Source organism: Vicugna pacos, unplaced genomic scaffold (assembly GCF_048564905.1).
Source record: "Vicugna pacos unplaced genomic scaffold, VicPac4 scaffold_20, whole genome shotgun sequence".
In the NCBI taxonomy this organism is placed as follows: Eukaryota; Metazoa; Chordata; class Mammalia; order Artiodactyla; family Camelidae; genus Vicugna; species Vicugna pacos.
The window spans coordinates 4,043,046-4,061,033 of NW_027328741.1; positions in this window are offsets into that span (position 1 = coordinate 4,043,046).

Consider the following 17,988-nt stretch of genomic DNA (forward strand, 5'->3'; position numbering starts at 1 on the left):
GTAAGCCTTTTCCCAGGTTTGGGCCTAGCTAGCAAGCACTTGCCCTTCTCTCCCCTCCACTCACGCATCCATTTTGAAGGTTCAGTACCTGAGTGGCAATGAAGCCATTAGGAGAATGGCAAGTCCCTCCTAGAATCAGAGTTCCTCCAGCTTCACACTCTGTGAACAACAGTGAACTCCTTAAAGGTCAAATAGTCTCGGCTGAAATAGATAGGAATTGAATACTTAGCTCACACCTAGAAACGATGGCCTTCCGCTAGATTCAGCAAATGTTGTGTTTATGTCTTCCCTGGGGTGAAGGGAGTGTGGTAAGTGAGGGGAATCTTTGACTGAACTTGAATCGGTATTAGGCCTCAGTTTTTCAAGACAGTATAGGTAAATAGTACAAGTCAGAAAGTGAAGTGTACTGTAAAAGTCGCCAATGACATTAAAGACACAGCTTATGTGGATCGTCTTTCACTTGAGTCAAGCCCCCGGGGGCACTATATCATGTGGGTGCAGACTTGGTTGCGTTAAATGTCTTTACCCAACATGATCGGAAGATTAACTGTTCTCATCACTGATAGAAGAACACCTGGTTCTCCATAGACAAGCATAACTGCAGCAGGGTTCTCCTAGCTATAATGCCTCTAGGTGCTTTTGGATTCAAACCTAAATGTATATATTTGGTTTGTTTCCTCTTGTATTTTCCTAGAGAGGGATGTTACCCCTTGAAATGCCAACATTGGCCAGTAGGTGACAAATAGGACTAAAGGGCACCACATGCCCAAGTGTATCCAAGGTTGGGGGTTATTTCATGTTTCCAATAGTTATTTCATGGTTCCTGTTGGTCTCGGAGGCTTCAACCATAAAGAGCTGACATGAACCCTTTAACAGTTTGGACTGCTAGTTTGCATTCTATCTGTCTAGGTTTTCCGTAGAGCTGACAAAATGTTACCAAAATTGACAAGTCTGGCTTCTAGGTCGATTTAGTGTGTTTCAAAAAATAACATCATTTTCGTATAACTCCCAAAACATGGAAATGAATTCTGTTAAAATTCTTAAAGACTGCAAATGAGATATCAACACAATGTCAACACAGGTTTCTTTAGACAACCCCTCCCACCACGGCTGTATAGAAACCAAGAGCAAAGCAAATATCACATTTCTGTGAAATGTATCTGGATAGTGTTTATTCATCGATGCCCAGTTGGCAGAGAAGAAGTGCAACCTGCACTCCCGCGCTCCCTTGTACAGAGAAATGTAAAACTCCACTCACCCAGCCTTTGGCACAGGACAGTTGCCGAAGAGAGGTCTGTTACTTCCAAAGACAGGATGAGGCCTCAGGACACCTGGAAGCAGGAGAAGGCAAAGCAGGGATAGGATACCAGGGCAGGGTCTGACCAACAAGGGTGAAACCCTGTTTAAATTGGACGCACCCTCTCAAGCGGACAGGAGACATGAGATTGAAGGTGATGTGCTGAGATTTACAAGAGTGCACAGCAGATGCTTGGCTTACAGAACTCAAAGAAACCAGCGCAAAATATCCCCACAGTTGATTCTGAGACCAAGATCCGTGATGCCAAATTACAGTTAGCAGGAGCATCGGTAAGTGAGGTATAGGGCTACGGTTGATGGCATACGCTGAGTCTCAGGGATCTGGAGTGCGTTGTGGGATGTGGTGTGTCTAATCAAGAGAGCAAACCGAACAGTGTACCAATGATAAATCAACCACACTGGTCGCGCGGTTGAGATTACCGATATGTCCCATGGCCACACCCAGTGCATCTGCAGGACCAGGGACCAATTGGGCATTTTTCCAATAGAGCACGTGTGGGGCTGAATCAGAGCTATCGTGCATCTGGTCTGAGGGATCCAGGGGGCCTTTGGTTTGAAATCAGATTGAAAAGCCTTAGGATCTGCTACATTCACAACCTGGGCTGGGATTATCGTTTGGTTTGAGGCACAGGATGCGCAACAGCTCTGTGGTGGCCTTCGTGCACCCGTGCCACAAGGATGATAGGACAAAGTAGAGTGGTCCAAGTCCACAGCGTGAGAAGAGGAAGCATTTCCTTCAGCACTATCTCCCAAAATCGGATGCTAAATTTTGGATGGCACCGGCACGGTACGGCAGAGAGGACACCAAGGTCAGTCTGCGGGATCATTCCAGCAGGCCCTGATGTGTGACATCCATGGATGTGCTTCCACTGGTGTTTCAGTAGACAGAGAAGCTCTGGGAAGAACTGTTTTCATTGGGACATTCCCGTGGAACTACAAAGCACAAGCGCACTCTCAGTTTGCTGTTTTGGAAACACTCCAAAATGACATAGAGCAGGATGCAGAGCTGAGAACCTTTAGAATCCTCATTTCCACAAGAGGCCGTGTCCTGCGCACTTTCAGAATTGTGAGATAAGTGTAATCAAAATGAAGTTATGCTAATCGAAATAGTATGGGTTGTTCATCACAACAATAGCAACACCAGCAATTGGAGATATACCAGACAACACACACAGGAACAGAATAGGGCATCAATGTCTAGGAGAAATTGTCCTCACAGAAATCGCTTGGAATTGCGTAGAGACAAGAGTCTAAAATTTTCACTTAACATAGCCCTAAAAATCTACATTAGATACCTGATATTACCTGACCAGTAGAGATGAAGAAGTACAGTAAAAGAAATAGGAAGTACCATTTTCAGTTCCAAAAATATTGAAGGCCCAAAAGATAAGCTTCCAAACAACTAGACTGCAAAACGCTTTGCAGTTCAAGTGTTGAAAATGGAGGTCAGGAAAACACTGAAGAACAAAAGGGTCTCAGAATCACAAAAGGCAGAATACCAGAAAAGGGGAAGAGAAAGTCTAAAGACGAGCCAAAAGATATCAGAAAACTCAGTGGATGTGATAATATCAGGGCTAAAATTCAGTCCTTAGCGGACTAGATATTGCAGAGGGACGCGTGAATGACTGTGAAGACAGGGGAACAGAAATCCCTTGGTCAGATTCGGACATAGGAAAGCAAGTGCAAAACAATGAAAATATTGCTGTTGTATCCTGGGTTAAGACAGGGCATGGAAGACTAGAATTCATAAGAGTCCCAGATGGAAAAGCAAGAGATAAAGAAATAAAATATTTCTGAAAATTTATCTGTAGAAATATCAGACAGATACTTGTTGAAAGCCAAGAAAAATCATCTATGCGAATTCAGGAATTACACAGCATCCAAAGGAGGTGGAATCCCAATAGACCTACCAGCAGCTGTATGATTCCAATCAACAAAGTTCACGAATATCACAGTGATTTAAAATGCACCTGGAGGAAACAACATATTCACAAGGGAACCTCCAGAGGGGTTTCAGCTTATAACTCGGCAGCATTATTGCAGGACAGGGAGGAGTGCCAGGACACAGACCATATCCTGAATGGCCAAAGGCTGCCACCTAGGGTAGCCTATGCCACATGACCACCATTTCTAATAACGGCAGAGCTAGAGCAATCCACAGACCGGCAAATCATAAAAGAATTCAGCAGTTCAAAACTTCTTCTAAAAGGAAGGTTGAGAATACTCCCCGGAATAGAAAAGCAGCAAGATGAAATGGAAAGAAGAAAACCATTATTGGAAATGCAAGAAGAGCATGAGTGGCAAAGAAGAAACAAGAAGAAGGCAAGGAGGACATCAATACCTTAAATATTGGAGAGGGAAGCAGGAAATCATAGGTGATTGGAAGCACTCTCTTAAGTGAATCAGCTTATTTGACTCTCTGTTTGAAGCGAAAGGAGAGATGCATGTCCTGACGTGTTTGCAAAACAAGCGAGAAGCAGACCAACAAAGTATCAAACCAACAAACATGCACCAAAATGGTACGGTTGGCTGACATATACCATGGGAAACATGATTATTCAAAAGAAAATACTCAAGGTGATGTCAAGGATCATTCAGCACGCATCGACCCAGTATTGCGGCTTGCATGTACTCAGCACACTTGTATTCGGAAATCAGAGGCGTGCATTCATATTCGTAAATATAGATTCATAAGAGCATATCGTGACCTCACCCAAATGCCGATTTGGAATCCAATGGATTCCTAGTCCGTGATGTAGTCTTGTATGTCTTCCAACAGGACGAAGGAATGCCATATTCTACGCTACGTAGAGAAGAATTGTAAGAAGCCTATAACAAAGGCAGGTAGCTCTGCCAAAGTGTACTAAGGGTAAAAGAGACAGACAGTAAAGTGCACATTGGGGTTTGTTTGATTTCTTGGAAATTCAGCCCCCATGAAACCAATAGATCCATGTACTGAGAGTGTGGGTTTTTCAGCAGAAATCATGCGACGCATATGTATTCCGGTTGTACGGATATTATAGGAACATAAGTCTCCTTTACTGGGTCTCTGTGTACTGTGAACTCTTAGAAAGTTTAAAGACGTGTGAAACCTTCAACTGAAAAGGGACACACTTCTCTCCATTGGTACTGTGCATACAGATCTGAACAAAAGAAAAGAGGGAAGAAGAAAGGCCCATGGGACGCTAGTGGGCAGAACCACATTTACTTTAGGAACCTCTCGTCGGATGCAGCCCCTCCCCCAACACTGAGAAGCTGCAGCAGCCATTGGGGATGGCAGTTACCGGTTGGATTCCAGGTGGAATGTTGGTGTGTTCCACGAGGCTTGTTGTGGCTGTTGGATCCTAGGTAACCGGGCCGAGTTCTGTGGGGGATCAGTGTGATGGAGGGGCTGCAGGCCTCTGTGGAGCTTGGCTTAGGTGTTTGGTCCGGGAAGCTGTGTAAGTTCGAGATACTTCTGCTGCCCAAAGACCTGAGTTCACAGGTCAGTTTCCAGAACCTGAAAGGGCAGACAGTGGAAGATCTGCCTGTCATCAGCTTACTGGTGAGGCTCCGAGGTACTTTCAGACTTGCCCAGTCCTGGTGAAGTCGACTTTATGGGAGTCAAGAAGAGAAGCTGGCCGAAAAGCTGGCTGCATGGGTTGAGGGGAGATTCGAACACATGGATGAGAGATATTCTGCTAAAATGGAGAATACTGGCGTGGAGACAGCTGTAGAGGATACCAGGCTCAAAAGACATTCAGGAGACATATTGAACCTAGCTGATACTGGCAGAAACATACGGAGTGCCAACGTGGACTTGAGGAAGTTCCTCAATACTCTTCTCCAAGAACGGGTCCAAGGTCCCTGACGTGTGCAAGAGAAGAGATGGCAGAGATGATCAAAACGCTCCTGTTCTTGGAAGAGGTCGTGAGAATCCACACGTCCCAAGGGGCCTTCCCAAGCCATTCAGACCAAAATTCACCAAGCCCAGGTAAGCCTTTTCCCAGGTTTGGGCCTAGCGAGCAAGCACTTGCCCTTCCCTCCCCTCCACTCACGCATCCATTTTGAAGGTTCAGTACCTGAGCGGCAATGAAGCCATTAGGAGAAGGGCAAGTCCCTCCTAGAATCAGAGTTCCTCCAGCTTCACACTCTGTGAACAACAGTGAACTCCTTAAAGGTCAAATAGTCTCGGCTGAAATAGATAGGAATTGAATACTTAGCTCACACCTAGAAACGATGGCCTTCCGCTAGATTCAGCAGATGTTGTGTTTATGTTTTCCCTGGGGTGAAGGGAGGGTGGTAAGTGAGGGGAATCTTTGACTGAACTTGAATCTGTATTAGGCCTCAGTTTTTCAAGACAATATAGGTAAATAGTACAAGTCAGAAAGTGAAGTGTACTGTAAAAGTCGCCAATGACATTAAAGACACAGCTTATGTGGCTCGTCTTTCACTTGAGTCAAGCCCCCGGGGGCACTATATCATGTGGGTGCAGACTTGGTTGCGTTAAATGGCTTTACCCAACATGATCGGAAGATTAACTCTTCTCATCACTGATAGAAGAACACCTGGTTCTCCATAGACAAGCATAACTGCAGCAGGGTTCTCCTAGATATAATGCCTCTAGGTGCTTTTGGATTCAAACCTAAATGTATATATTTGGTTTGTTTCCTCTTGTATTTTCCTAGAGAGGGATGTTACCCCTTGAAATGCCGACATTGACCAGTAGGTGACAAATAGGACTAAAGGGCACCACATGCCCAAGTGTATCCAAGGTTGGGGGTTATTTCATGTTTCCAATATTTATTTCATGGTTCCTTTTGGTCTCGGAGGTTTCAACCATAAAGAGCTGACATGACCCCTTTAAAAGTTTGGACTGCTAGTTTGCATTCTATCTGTCTAGGTTTTCCGTAGAGCTGACAAAATGTTACCAAAATTGACAAGTCTGGCTTCTAGGTCGATTTAGTGTGTTTCAAAAAATAACTTCATTTTCGTATAACTCCCAAAACATGGAAATGAATTCTGTTAAAATTCTTAAAGACAGCAAATGAGATATCAACACAATGTCAAAACAGTTTTCTTTGGACAACCCCTCCCACCACGGCTGTATAGAAACCAAGAGCTAAGCAAATATCACATTTCTGTGAAATGTATCTGGATAGTGTTGATTCATCGATGCCCAGTTGGCAGAGAAGAAGTGCAACCTGCACTCACGCGCTCCCTTGTACAGAGAAATGTAAAACTCCACTCACCCAGCCTTTGGCACAGGACACTTGCCGAAGAGAGGTCTGTTACTTCCAAAGACAGGATGAGGCCTCAGGACACCTGGAAGCAGGAGAAGGCAAAGCAGGGAATGGAAACCAGGGCATGGTCTGACCAACAAGGGTGAAACCCTGTTTAACTTGGATGCACACTCTCAAGCGGACAGGAGACATGAGATTGAAGGTGATGTGCTGAGATTTACAAGAGTGCACAGCAGATGCTTGGCTGACAGAACTCAAAGAACCCAGCGCAAAATATCCCCACAGTTGATTCTGAGACCAAGATCCGTGATGCCAAATTACAGTTAGCAGGAGCATCGGTAAGTGAGGTATAGGGCTACGGTTGATGGCATACGCTGAGTCTCAGGGATCTGGAGTGCGTTGTGGGATGTGGTGGGTCTAATCAAGAGAGCAAACCGAACAGTGTACCAATGATAAATCAACCACACTGTTCGCGCGGTTGAGATTACCGATATGTCCCAAGGCCACACCCAGTGCATCTGCAGGACCAGGGACCAATTGGGCATTTTGCCAATAGAGCACGTGTGGGGCTGAATCAGAGCTATTGTACATCTGGTCTGAGGGATCCAGGGGGCCTTGTGTTTGAAATCAGAATGAAAAGCCTTAGGATCTGCTACATTCATAACCTGGGCTGGGATTATGGTTTGGTTTGAGGCACAGGATGCGCAACAGCTCTGTGGTGGCCTTCGTGCATCCGTGCCACAAGGATGATAGGACAAGGTAGAGTGGTCCAAGTCCACATCGTGAGAAAAGGAAGCATTACCTTCAGCACTATCTCCCAAAATCGGATGCTACATTTTGGATGGCACCGGCACGGTACGGCAGCGAGGACACCAAGGTCGGTGTGCGGGATCATTCCAGCAGGCCCTGATGTGTGACATCCATGGATGTGATTCCACTGGTGTTTCAGTAGACAGAGAAGCTCTGGGAAGAACTGCTTTCATTGGGACATTCCCGTGGCGCTACAAAGCACAAGCCCACTCTCAGTTTGCTGGTTTGGAAACACTCCAAAATGACATAGAGCAGAATGCAGAGCTGAGAACGTTTAGAATCCTCATTTCCACAAGAGGCCGTGTCCTGTGCACTTTCAGAATTGTGAGATAAGCGTAATCAAAATGAAGTTATGCTAATCGAAATAATATGGGTTGTTCATCACAACAAATGCAACACCAGCAATTGGAGATATACCAGACAACACACAGGAACAGAATATGGCATCAATGTCTAGGAGAAATTGTCCTCACAGAAATCCCTTGGAATTGTGTAGAGACAAGAGTCTAAAATTTTCACTTAACATAGCCCTAAAAATCTACATTAGATACCTGATATTACCTGACCCGTAGAGATGAAGAAGTACAGTAAAAGAAATAGGAAGTACCATTTTCAGTTCCAAAGATATTGAAGGCCCAAAAGATAAGCTTTCAAACAACTAGACTGCAAAACGCTATGCAGTCCAAGTGTTGAAAATGGAGGTCAGGAAAACACTGAAGAACAAAAGGGTCTCAGAATCACAAAAGGCAGAATACCTGAAAAGGGGAAGAGAAAGTCTAAAGACGAGCCAAAAGATATCAGAAAACTCAGTGGATGTGATAATATCAGTGCTAAAATTCAGTCCTTAGCAAACTAGATAATGCAGAGGGACGCGTGAATGACTGTGAAGACAGGGGAACAGAAATCCCTCGGTCAGATTCGGACATAGGAAAGCAAGTGCAAAACAATGAAAATATTGCTTTTGTATCCTGGGTTAAGACAGGGCATGAAAGACTAGAATTCATAAGAGTCCCAGATGGAAAAGCAAGAGATAAAGAAATAAAATATGTCTGAAAATTTATCTGTAGATATATCAGACTGAAACTTGTTGAAAGCCAAGAAATATCATCTATGCGAATTCAGGAATTACACAGCATCCAAAGGAGGTGGAATGCCAATAGACCTACAAGCAGCTGTATGATTCCAATCAACAAAGTTCACGAATATCACAGTGAGTTAAAATGCACCTGGAGGAAACAACATAGTCACAAGGGAACCTCCAGAGGGGTTTCAGCTTATAAATCGGCAGCAATATTGCAGGACAGGGAGGAGTGCCAGGACACAGACCATATCCTGAATGGCCAAATGCTGCCACCTAGGGTAGCCTATGCCACATGACCACCATTTCTAATAACGGTAGAGCTAGAGCAATCCACAGACCGGCAAATCATAAAAGAATTCAGCAGTTCAAAACTTCTTCTAAAAGGAAGGTTGAGAATACTCCCCGGAATAGAAAAGCAGCAAGATGAAATGGAAAGAAGAAAACCATTATTGGAAATGCAAGAAGAGCATGAGTGGCAAAGAAGAAACAAGAAGAAGGCAAGGAGGACATCAAAACCTTAAAGATTGGAGAGGGAAGCAGGAAATCATAGGTGATTGGAAGCACTCTCTTAAGTGAATCAGCTTATTTGAATCTCTGTTTGAAGCGAAAGGAGAGATGCATGTCCTGACGTGTTTGCAAAACAAGCGAGAAGCAGACCAACAAAGAATCAAACCAACAAACATGCACCAAAATGGTACGGTTGGCTGACATATACCATGGGAAACATGATTATTCAAAAGAAAATACTCAAGGTGATGTCAAGGATCATTCAGCACGCATCGACCCAGTATTGCGGCTTGCATGTACTCAGCACACTTGTATTCGGAAATCAGAGGCGTGCATTCATATTCGTAAATATAGATTCATAAGAGCATATCGTGACCTCACCCAAATGCCGATTTGGAATCCAATGGTTTCCTATTCCGTGATGTAGTCTTGTATGTCTTCCAAAGAATGAAGGAATGCCATATTCTACGCTACGTAGAGAAGAATTGTAAGAAGCCTATAACAAAGGCAAGTAGCTCTGCCAAAGTGTACTAAGAGCAAAAGAGACAGACAGTAAAGTGCACATTGGGGTTGGTTTCATTTCTTGGAAATTCAGCCCCCATGAAACCAATAGATCCATGTCCTGAGAGTGTGGGTTTTTCAGCAGAAATCATGCGACGCATATGTATTCCGGTTGTACGGATATTATAGGAACATAAATCTCCTTTACTGGGTCTCTGTGTACTGTGAACTCTTAGAAAGTTTAAAGACGTGTGAAACCTTCAACTGAAAAGGGACACACTTCTCTCCATTGGTACTGTGCATACAGATCTGAACAAAAGGAAAGAGGGAAGAAGAAAGGCCCATGGGACGCTAGTGGGCAGAACCACATTTACTTTAGGAACCTCTCGTCGGATGCAGCCCCTCCCCCAACACTGACAAGATGCAGCAGCCATTGGGGATGGCAGTTACTGGTTGGATTCCAGATGGAACGTTGGTGTGTTCCACGAGGCTTGTTGTGGCTGTTGGATCCTAGGTAACCGGGCCGAGTACTGTGGGTGGATCAGTGTGATGGAGGGGCTGCAGGCCTCTGTGGAGCTTGGCTTAGGTGTTTGGTCCGGGAAGCTGTGTAAGTTCAAGATACTTCTGCTGCCCAAAGACCTGAGTTCACAGGTCAGTTTCCAGAACCTGAAAGGGCAGACAGTGGAAGATCTGCCTGTCATCAGCTTACTGGTGAGGCTCCGAGGTACTTTCAGACTTGCCCAGTCCTGGTGAAGTCGACTTTAGGGGAGTCACGAAGAGAAGCTGGCCGAAAAGCTGGCTGCACGGATTGAGGAGAGATGCGAACACATGGATGAGAGATGTTCTGCTACAATGGAGAATACTGGCGTGGAGACAGCTGTAGAGGATACCAGGCTCAAAAGACATTCAGGAGACATATTGAACCTCGCTGATACTGGCAGAAACATACGGAGTGCCAACGTGGACTTGAGGAAGTTCCTCAATTCTCTTCTCCAAGAACGGGTCCAAGGTCCCTGACGTGTGCAAGAGAAGAGATGGCAGAGATGATCAAAACGCTCCTGTTCTTGGAAGAGGTCGTGAGGATCCACACGTCCCAAGGGGCCTTCCCAAGCCATTCAGACCAAAATTCACCAAGCCCAGGTAAGCCTTTTCACAGGTTTGGGCCTAGCTAGCAAGCACTTGCCTTTCCCTCCCCTCCACTCACGCATCCATTTTGAAGGTTCAGTACCTGAGCGGCAATGAAGCCATTAGGAGAAGGGCAAGTCCCTCCTAGAATCAGAGTTCCTCTTGCTTCACACTCTGTGAACAACAGTGAACTCCTTAAAGGTCAAATAGTCTCGGCTGAAATAGATAGGAATTGAATACTTAGCTCACACCTAGAAACGATGGCCTTCCGCTAGATTCAGCAAATGTTGTGTTTATGTCTTCCCTGGGGTGAAGGGAGTGTGGTAAGTGAGGGGAATCTTTGACTGAACTTGAATCTGTATTAGGCCTCAGTTTTTCAAGACAGTATAGGTAAATAGTACAAGTCAGAAAGTGAAGTGTACTGTAAAAGTCGCCTATGACATTAAAGACACAGCTTATGTGGATCGTCTTTCACTTGAGTCAAGCCCCCGGGGGCACTATATCATGTGGGTGCAGACTTGGTTGCGTTAAATGGCTTTACCCAACATGATCGGAAGATTAACTGTTCTCATCACTGATAGAAGAACACCTGGTTCTCCATAGACAAGCATAACTGCAGCAGGGTTCTCCTAGCTATAATGCCTCTAGGTGCTTTTGGATTCAAACCTAAATGTATATATTTGGTTTGTTTCCTCTTGTATTTTCCTAGAGAGGGATGTTACCCCTTGAAATGCCAACATTGGCCAGTAGGTGACAAATAGGACTAAAGGGCACCACATGCCCAAGTGTATCCAAGGTTGGGGGTTATTTCATGTTTCCAATAGTTATTTCATGGTTCCTGTTGGTCTCAGAGGCTTCAACCGTAAAGAGCTGACATGACCCCTTTAACAGTTTGGACTGCTAGTTTGCATTCTATCTGTCTAGGTTTTCCGTAGAGCTGACAAAATGTTACCAAAATTGACAAGTCTGGCTTCTATGTCCATTTAGTGTGTTTCAAAAAATAACTTCATTTTCGTATAACTCCCAAAACATGGAAATGAATTCTGTTAAAATTCTTAAAGACTGCAAATGAGATATCAACACAATGTCAAAACAGGTTTCTTTGGACATCCCCTCCCACCACGGCTGTATAGAAACCAAGAGCTAAGCAAATATCACATTTCTGTGAAATGTATCTGGATAGTGTTGATTCATCGATGCCCAGTTGGCAGAGAAGAATTGCAACCTGCACTCACGCGCTCCCTTGTACAGAGAAATGTAAAACTCCACTCACCCAGCCTTTGGCACAGGACACTTGCCGAAGAGAGGTCTGTTACTTCCAAAGACAGGATGAGGCCTCAGGACACCTGGAAGCAGGAGAAGGCAAAGCAGGGAATGGAAACCAGTGCAGGGTCTGACCAACAATGGTGAAACCCTGTTTAAATTGGACGCAACCTCTCAAGCGGACAGGAGGCATGAGATTGAAGGTGATGTGCTGAGATTTACAAGAGTGCACAGCAGATGCTTGGCTGACAGAACTCAAAGAAACCAGCGCAAATTATCCCCACAGTTGATTCTGAGACCAAGATCCGTGATGCCAAATTACAGTTAGCAGGGGCATCGGTAAGTGAGGTATAGGGCTACGGTTGATGGCATACGCTGAGTCTCAGGGTTCTGGAGTGCATTGTGGGATGTGGTGGGTCTAATCAAGAGAGCAAACCGAACAGAGTACCAATGATAAATCAACCACACTGGTCGCGTGGTTGAGATTACCGATATGCCCATGGCCACACCCAGTGCATCTGCAGGACCAGGGACCAATTGTTCATTTTGCCAATAGAGCACGTGTGGGGCTGAATCAGAGCTATCGTGCATCTGGTCTGAGGGATCCAGGGGGCCTTGGGTTTGAAATCAGAATGAAAAGCATTAGGATCTGCTACATTCATAACCTGGGCTGGTATTATGGTTTGGTTTGAGGCACAGGATTCGCAAAAGCTCTGTGGTGGCCTTCGTGCACCCGTGCCACAAGGATGATAGGACAAGGTAGAGTGGTCCAAGTCCACAGCGTGAGAAGAGGAAGCATTACCTTCAGCACTATCTCCCAAAATCGGATGCTACATTTTGGATGGCACCGGCACGGTACGGCAGAGAGGACACCAAGGTCGGTCTGCGGGATCATTCCAGCAGGCCCTGATGTGTGACATCCATGGATGTGCTTCCACTGGTGTTTAGGTAGACAGAGAAACTCTGGGAAGAACTGCTTTCATTGGGACATTCCCGTGGCACTACAAAGCACAAGCGCACTCTCAGTTTGCTGTTTTGGAAACACTCCAAAATGACATAGAGAAGAATGCATAGCTGACAACCTTTTGAATCCTCATTTCCACAAGAGGCCCTTTCCTGCGCACTTTCAGAATTGTGAGATAAGCGTAATCAAAATGAATTTATGCTAATCGAAGTAGTATGGGTTGTTCATCACAACCAATGCAACACCAGCAATTGGAGATATACCAGACAACACACACAGGAACAGAATAGGGCATCAATGTCTAGGAGAAATTGTCCTCACTGTAATCGCTTGGAATTGCGTAGAGACAAGAGTCTAAAATTTTCACTTAACATAGCCCTAAAAATCTACATTAGATACCTGATATTACCTGACCAGTAGAGATGAAGAAGTACAGTAAAAGAAATAGGAAGTACCATTTTCAGTTCCAAAAATATTGAAGGCCCAAAAGATAAGCTTCCAAACAACTAGACTGCAAAACGCTTTGCAGTTCAAGTGTTGAAAATGGAGGTCAGGAAAACACTGAAAAACAAAAGGGTCTCAGAATCACAAAAGGCAGAATACCAGAAAAGGGGAAGAGAAAGTCTAAAGACGAGCCAAAAGATATCAGAAAACTCAGTGGATGTGATAATATCAGGGCTAAAATTCAGTCCTTAGCGGACTAGATATTGCAGAGGGACGCGTGAATGACTGTGAAGACAGGGGAACAGAAATCCCTTGGTCAGATTCGGACATAGGAAAGCAAGTGCAAAACAATGAAAATATTGCTGTTGTATCCTGGGTTAAGACAGGGCATGGAAGAATAGAATTCATAAGAGTCCCAGATGGAAAAGCAAGAGATAAAGAAATAAAATATGTCTGAAAATTTATCTGTAGAAATATCAGACAGATACTTGTTGAAAGCCAAGAAAAATCATCTATGCGAATTCAGGAATTACACAGCATCCAAAGGAGGTGGAATCCCAATAGACCTACAAGCAGCAGTATGATTCCAATCAACAAAGTTCACGAATATCACAGTGATTTAAAATGCACCTGAAGGAAACAACATAGTCACAAGGGAACCTCCAGAGGGGTTTCAGCTTATAACTCGGCAGCAATATTGCAGGACAGGGAGGAGTGCCAGGACACAGACCATATCCTGAATGGCCAAATGCTGCCACCTAGGGTAGCCTATGCCACATGACCACCATTTCTAATAACGGCAGAGCTAGAGCAATCCGCAGACCGGCAAATCAAAAAAGAATTCAGCAGTTCAAAACTTCTTCTAAAAGGAAGGTTGAGAATACTCCCCGGAATAGAAAAGCAGCAAGATGAAATGGAAAGAAGAAAACCATTATTGGAAATGCAAGAAGAGCATGAGTGGCAAAGAAGAAACAAGAGGAAGGCAAGGAGGACATCAATACCTTAAATATTGGAGAGGGAAGCAGGAAATCATAGGTGATTGGAAGCACTCTCTTAAGTGAATCAGCTTATTTGACTCTCTGTTTGAAGCGAAAGGAGAGATGCATGTCCTGACGTGTTTGCAAAACAAGCGAGAAGCAGACCAACAAAGAATCAAACCAACAAACATGCACCAAAATGGTACGGTTGGCTGACATATACCATGGGAAACATGATTATTCAAAAGAAAATACTCAAGGTGATGTCAAGGATCATTCAGCACGCATCGACCCAGTATTGCGGCTTGCATGTACTCAGCACACTTGTATTCGGAAATCAGAGGCGTGCATTCATATTCGTAAATATAGATTCAAAAGAGCATATCGTGACCTCACCCAAATGCCGATTTGGAATCCAATGTATTCCTAGTCCGTGATGTAGTCTTGTATGTCTTCCAACAGGAAGAAGGAATGCCATATTCTACGCTACGTAGAGAAGAATTGTAAGAAGCCTATAACAAAGGCAAGTAGCTCTGCCAAAGTGTACTAAGGGTAAAAGAGACAGACAGTAAAGTGCACATTGGGGTTGGTTTGATTTCTTGGAAATTCAGCCCCCATGAAACCAATAGATCCATGTCCTGAGAGTGTGGGTTTTTCAGCAGAAATCATGCGACGCATATGTATTCCGGTTGTACGGATATTATAGGAACATAAGTCTCCTTTACTGGGTCTCTGTGTACTGTGAACTCTTAGAAAGTTTAAAGACGTGTGAAACCTTCAACTGAAAAGGGACACACTTCTCTCCATTGGTACTGTGCATACAGATCTGAACAAAAGAAAAGAGGGAAGAAGAAAGGCCCATGGGACGCTAGTGGGCAGAACCACATTTACTTTAGGAACCTCTCGTCGGATGCAGCCCCTCCCCCAACACTGAGAAGCTGCAGCAGCCATTGGGGATGGCAGTTACCGGTTGGATTCCAGGTGGAATGTTGGTGTGTTCCACGAGGCTTGTTGTGGCTGTTGGATCCTAGGTAACCGGGCCGAGTTCTGTGGGGGATCAGTGTGATGGAGGGGCTGCAGGCCTCTGTGGAGCTTGGCTTAGGTGTTTGGTCCGGGAAGCTGTGTAATTTCGAGATACTTCTGCTGCCCAAAGACCTGAGTTCACAGGTCAGTTTCCAGAACCTGTAAGGGCAGACAGTGGAAGATCTGCCTGTCATCAGCTTACTGGTGAGGCTCCGAGGTACTTTCAGACTTGCCCAGTCCTGGTGAAGTCGACTTTATGGGAGTCAAGAAGAGAAGCTGGCCGAAAAGCTGGCTGCATGGGTTGAGGGGAGATTCGAACACATGGATGAGAGATATTCTGCTAAAATGGAGAATACTGGCGTGGAGACAGCTGTAGAGGATACCAGGCTCAAAAGACATTCAGGAGACATATTGAACCTAGCTGATACTGGCAGAAACATACGGAGTGCCAACGTGGACTTGAGGAAGTTCCTCAATACTCTTCTCCAAGAACGGGTCCAAGGTCCCTGACGTGTGCAAGAGAAAAGATGGCAGAGATGATCAAAACGCTCCTGTTCTTGGAAGAGGTCGTGAGAATCCACACGTCCCAAGGGGCCTTCCCAAGCCATTCAGACCAAAATTCACCAAGCCCAGGTAAGCCTTTTCCCAGGTTTGGGCCTAGCGAGCAAGCACTTGCCCTTCCCTCCCCTCCACTCACGCATCCATTTTGAAGGTTCAGTACCTGAGCGGCAATGAAGCCATTAGGAGAAGGGCAAGTCCCTCCTAGAATCAGAGTTCCTCCAGCTTCACACTCTGTGAACAACAGTGAACTCCTTAAAGGTCAAATAGTCTCGGCTGAAATAGATAGGAATTGAATACTTACCTCACACCTAGAAACGATGGCCTTCCGCTAGATTCAGCAGATGTTGTGTTTATGTTTTCCCTGGGGTGAAGGGAGGGTGGTAAGTGAGGGGAATCTTTGACTGAACTTGAATCTGTATTAGGCCTCAGTTTTTCAAGACAATATAGGTAAATAGTACAAGTCAGAAAGTGAAGTGTACTGTAAAAGTCGCCAATGACATTAAAGACACAGCTTATGTGGCTCGTCTTTCACTTGAGTCAAGCCCCCGGGGGCACTATATCATGTGGGTGCATACTTGGTTGCGTTAAATGGCTTTACCCAACATGATCGGAAGATTAACTCTTCTCATCACTGATAGAAGAACACCTGGTTCTCCATAGACAAGCATAACTGCAGCAGGGTTCTCCTAGATATAATGCCTCTAGGTGCTTTTGGATTCAAACCTAAATGTATATATTTGGTTTGTTTCCTCTTGTATTTTCCTAGAGAGGGATGTTACCCCTTGAAATGCCGACATTGGCCAGTCGGTGACAAATAGGACTAAAGGGCACCACATGCCCAAGTGTATCCAAGGTTGGGGGTTATTTCATGTTTCCAATAGTTATTTCATGGTTCCTTTTGGTCTCGGAGGTTTCAACCATAAAGAGCTGACATGACCCCTTTAAAAGTTTGGACTGCTAGTTTGCATTCTATCTGTCTAGGTTTTCCGTAGAGCTGACAAAATGTTACCAAAATTGACAAGTCTGGCTTCTAGGTCGATTTAGTGTGTTTCAAAAAATAACTTCATTTTCGTATAACTCCCAAAACATGGAAATGAATTCTGTTAAAATTCTTAAAGACTGCAAATGAGATATCAACACAATGTCAAAAGAGTTTTCTTTGGACAACCCCTCCCACCACGGCTGTATAGAAACCAAGAGCTAAGCAAATATCACATTTCTGTGAAATGTATCTGGATAGTGTTGATTCATCGATGCCCAGTTGGCAGAGAAGAAGTGCAACCTGCACTCACGCGCTCCCTTGTACAGAGAAATGTAAAACTCCACTCACCCAGCCTTTGGCACAGGACACTTGACGAAGAGAGGTCTGTTACTTCCAAAGTCAGGATGAGGCCTCAGGACACCTGGAAGCAGGAGAAGGCAAAGCAGGGAATGGAAACCAGTGCAGGGTCTGACCAACAATGGTGAAACCCTGTTTAAATTGGACGCAACCTCTCAAGCGGACAGGAGGCATGAGATTGAAGGTGATGTGCTGAGATTTACAAGAGTGCACAGCAGATGCTTGGCTGACAGAACTCAAAGAAACCAGCGCAAATTATCCCCACAGTTGATTCTGAGACCAAGATCCGTGATGCCAAATTACAGTTAGCAGGGGCATCGGTAAGTGAGGTATAGGGCTACGGTTGATGGCATACGCTGAGTCTCAGGGTTCTGGAGTGCATTGTGGGATGTGGTGGGTCTAATCAAGAGAGCAAACCGAACAGTGTACCAATGATAAATCAACCACACTGGTCGCGTGGTTGAGATTACCGATATGTCCCATGGCCACACCCAGTGCATCTGCAGGACCAGGGACCAATTGTTCATTTTGCCAATAGAGCACGTGTGGGGCTGAATCAGAGCTATCGTGCATCTGGTCTGAGGGATCCAGGGGGCCTTGGGTTTGAAATCAGAATGAAAAGCATTAGGATCTGCTACATTCATAACCTGGGCTGGTATTATGGTTTGGTTTGAGGCACAGGATTCGCAAAAGCTCTGTGGTGGCCTTCGTGCACCCGTGCCACAAGGATGATAGGACAAGGTAGAGTGGTCCAAGTCCACAGCGTGAGAAGAGGAAGCATTACCTTCAGCACTATCTCCCAAAATCGGATGCTACATTTTGGATGGCACCGGCACGGTACGGCAGAGAGGACA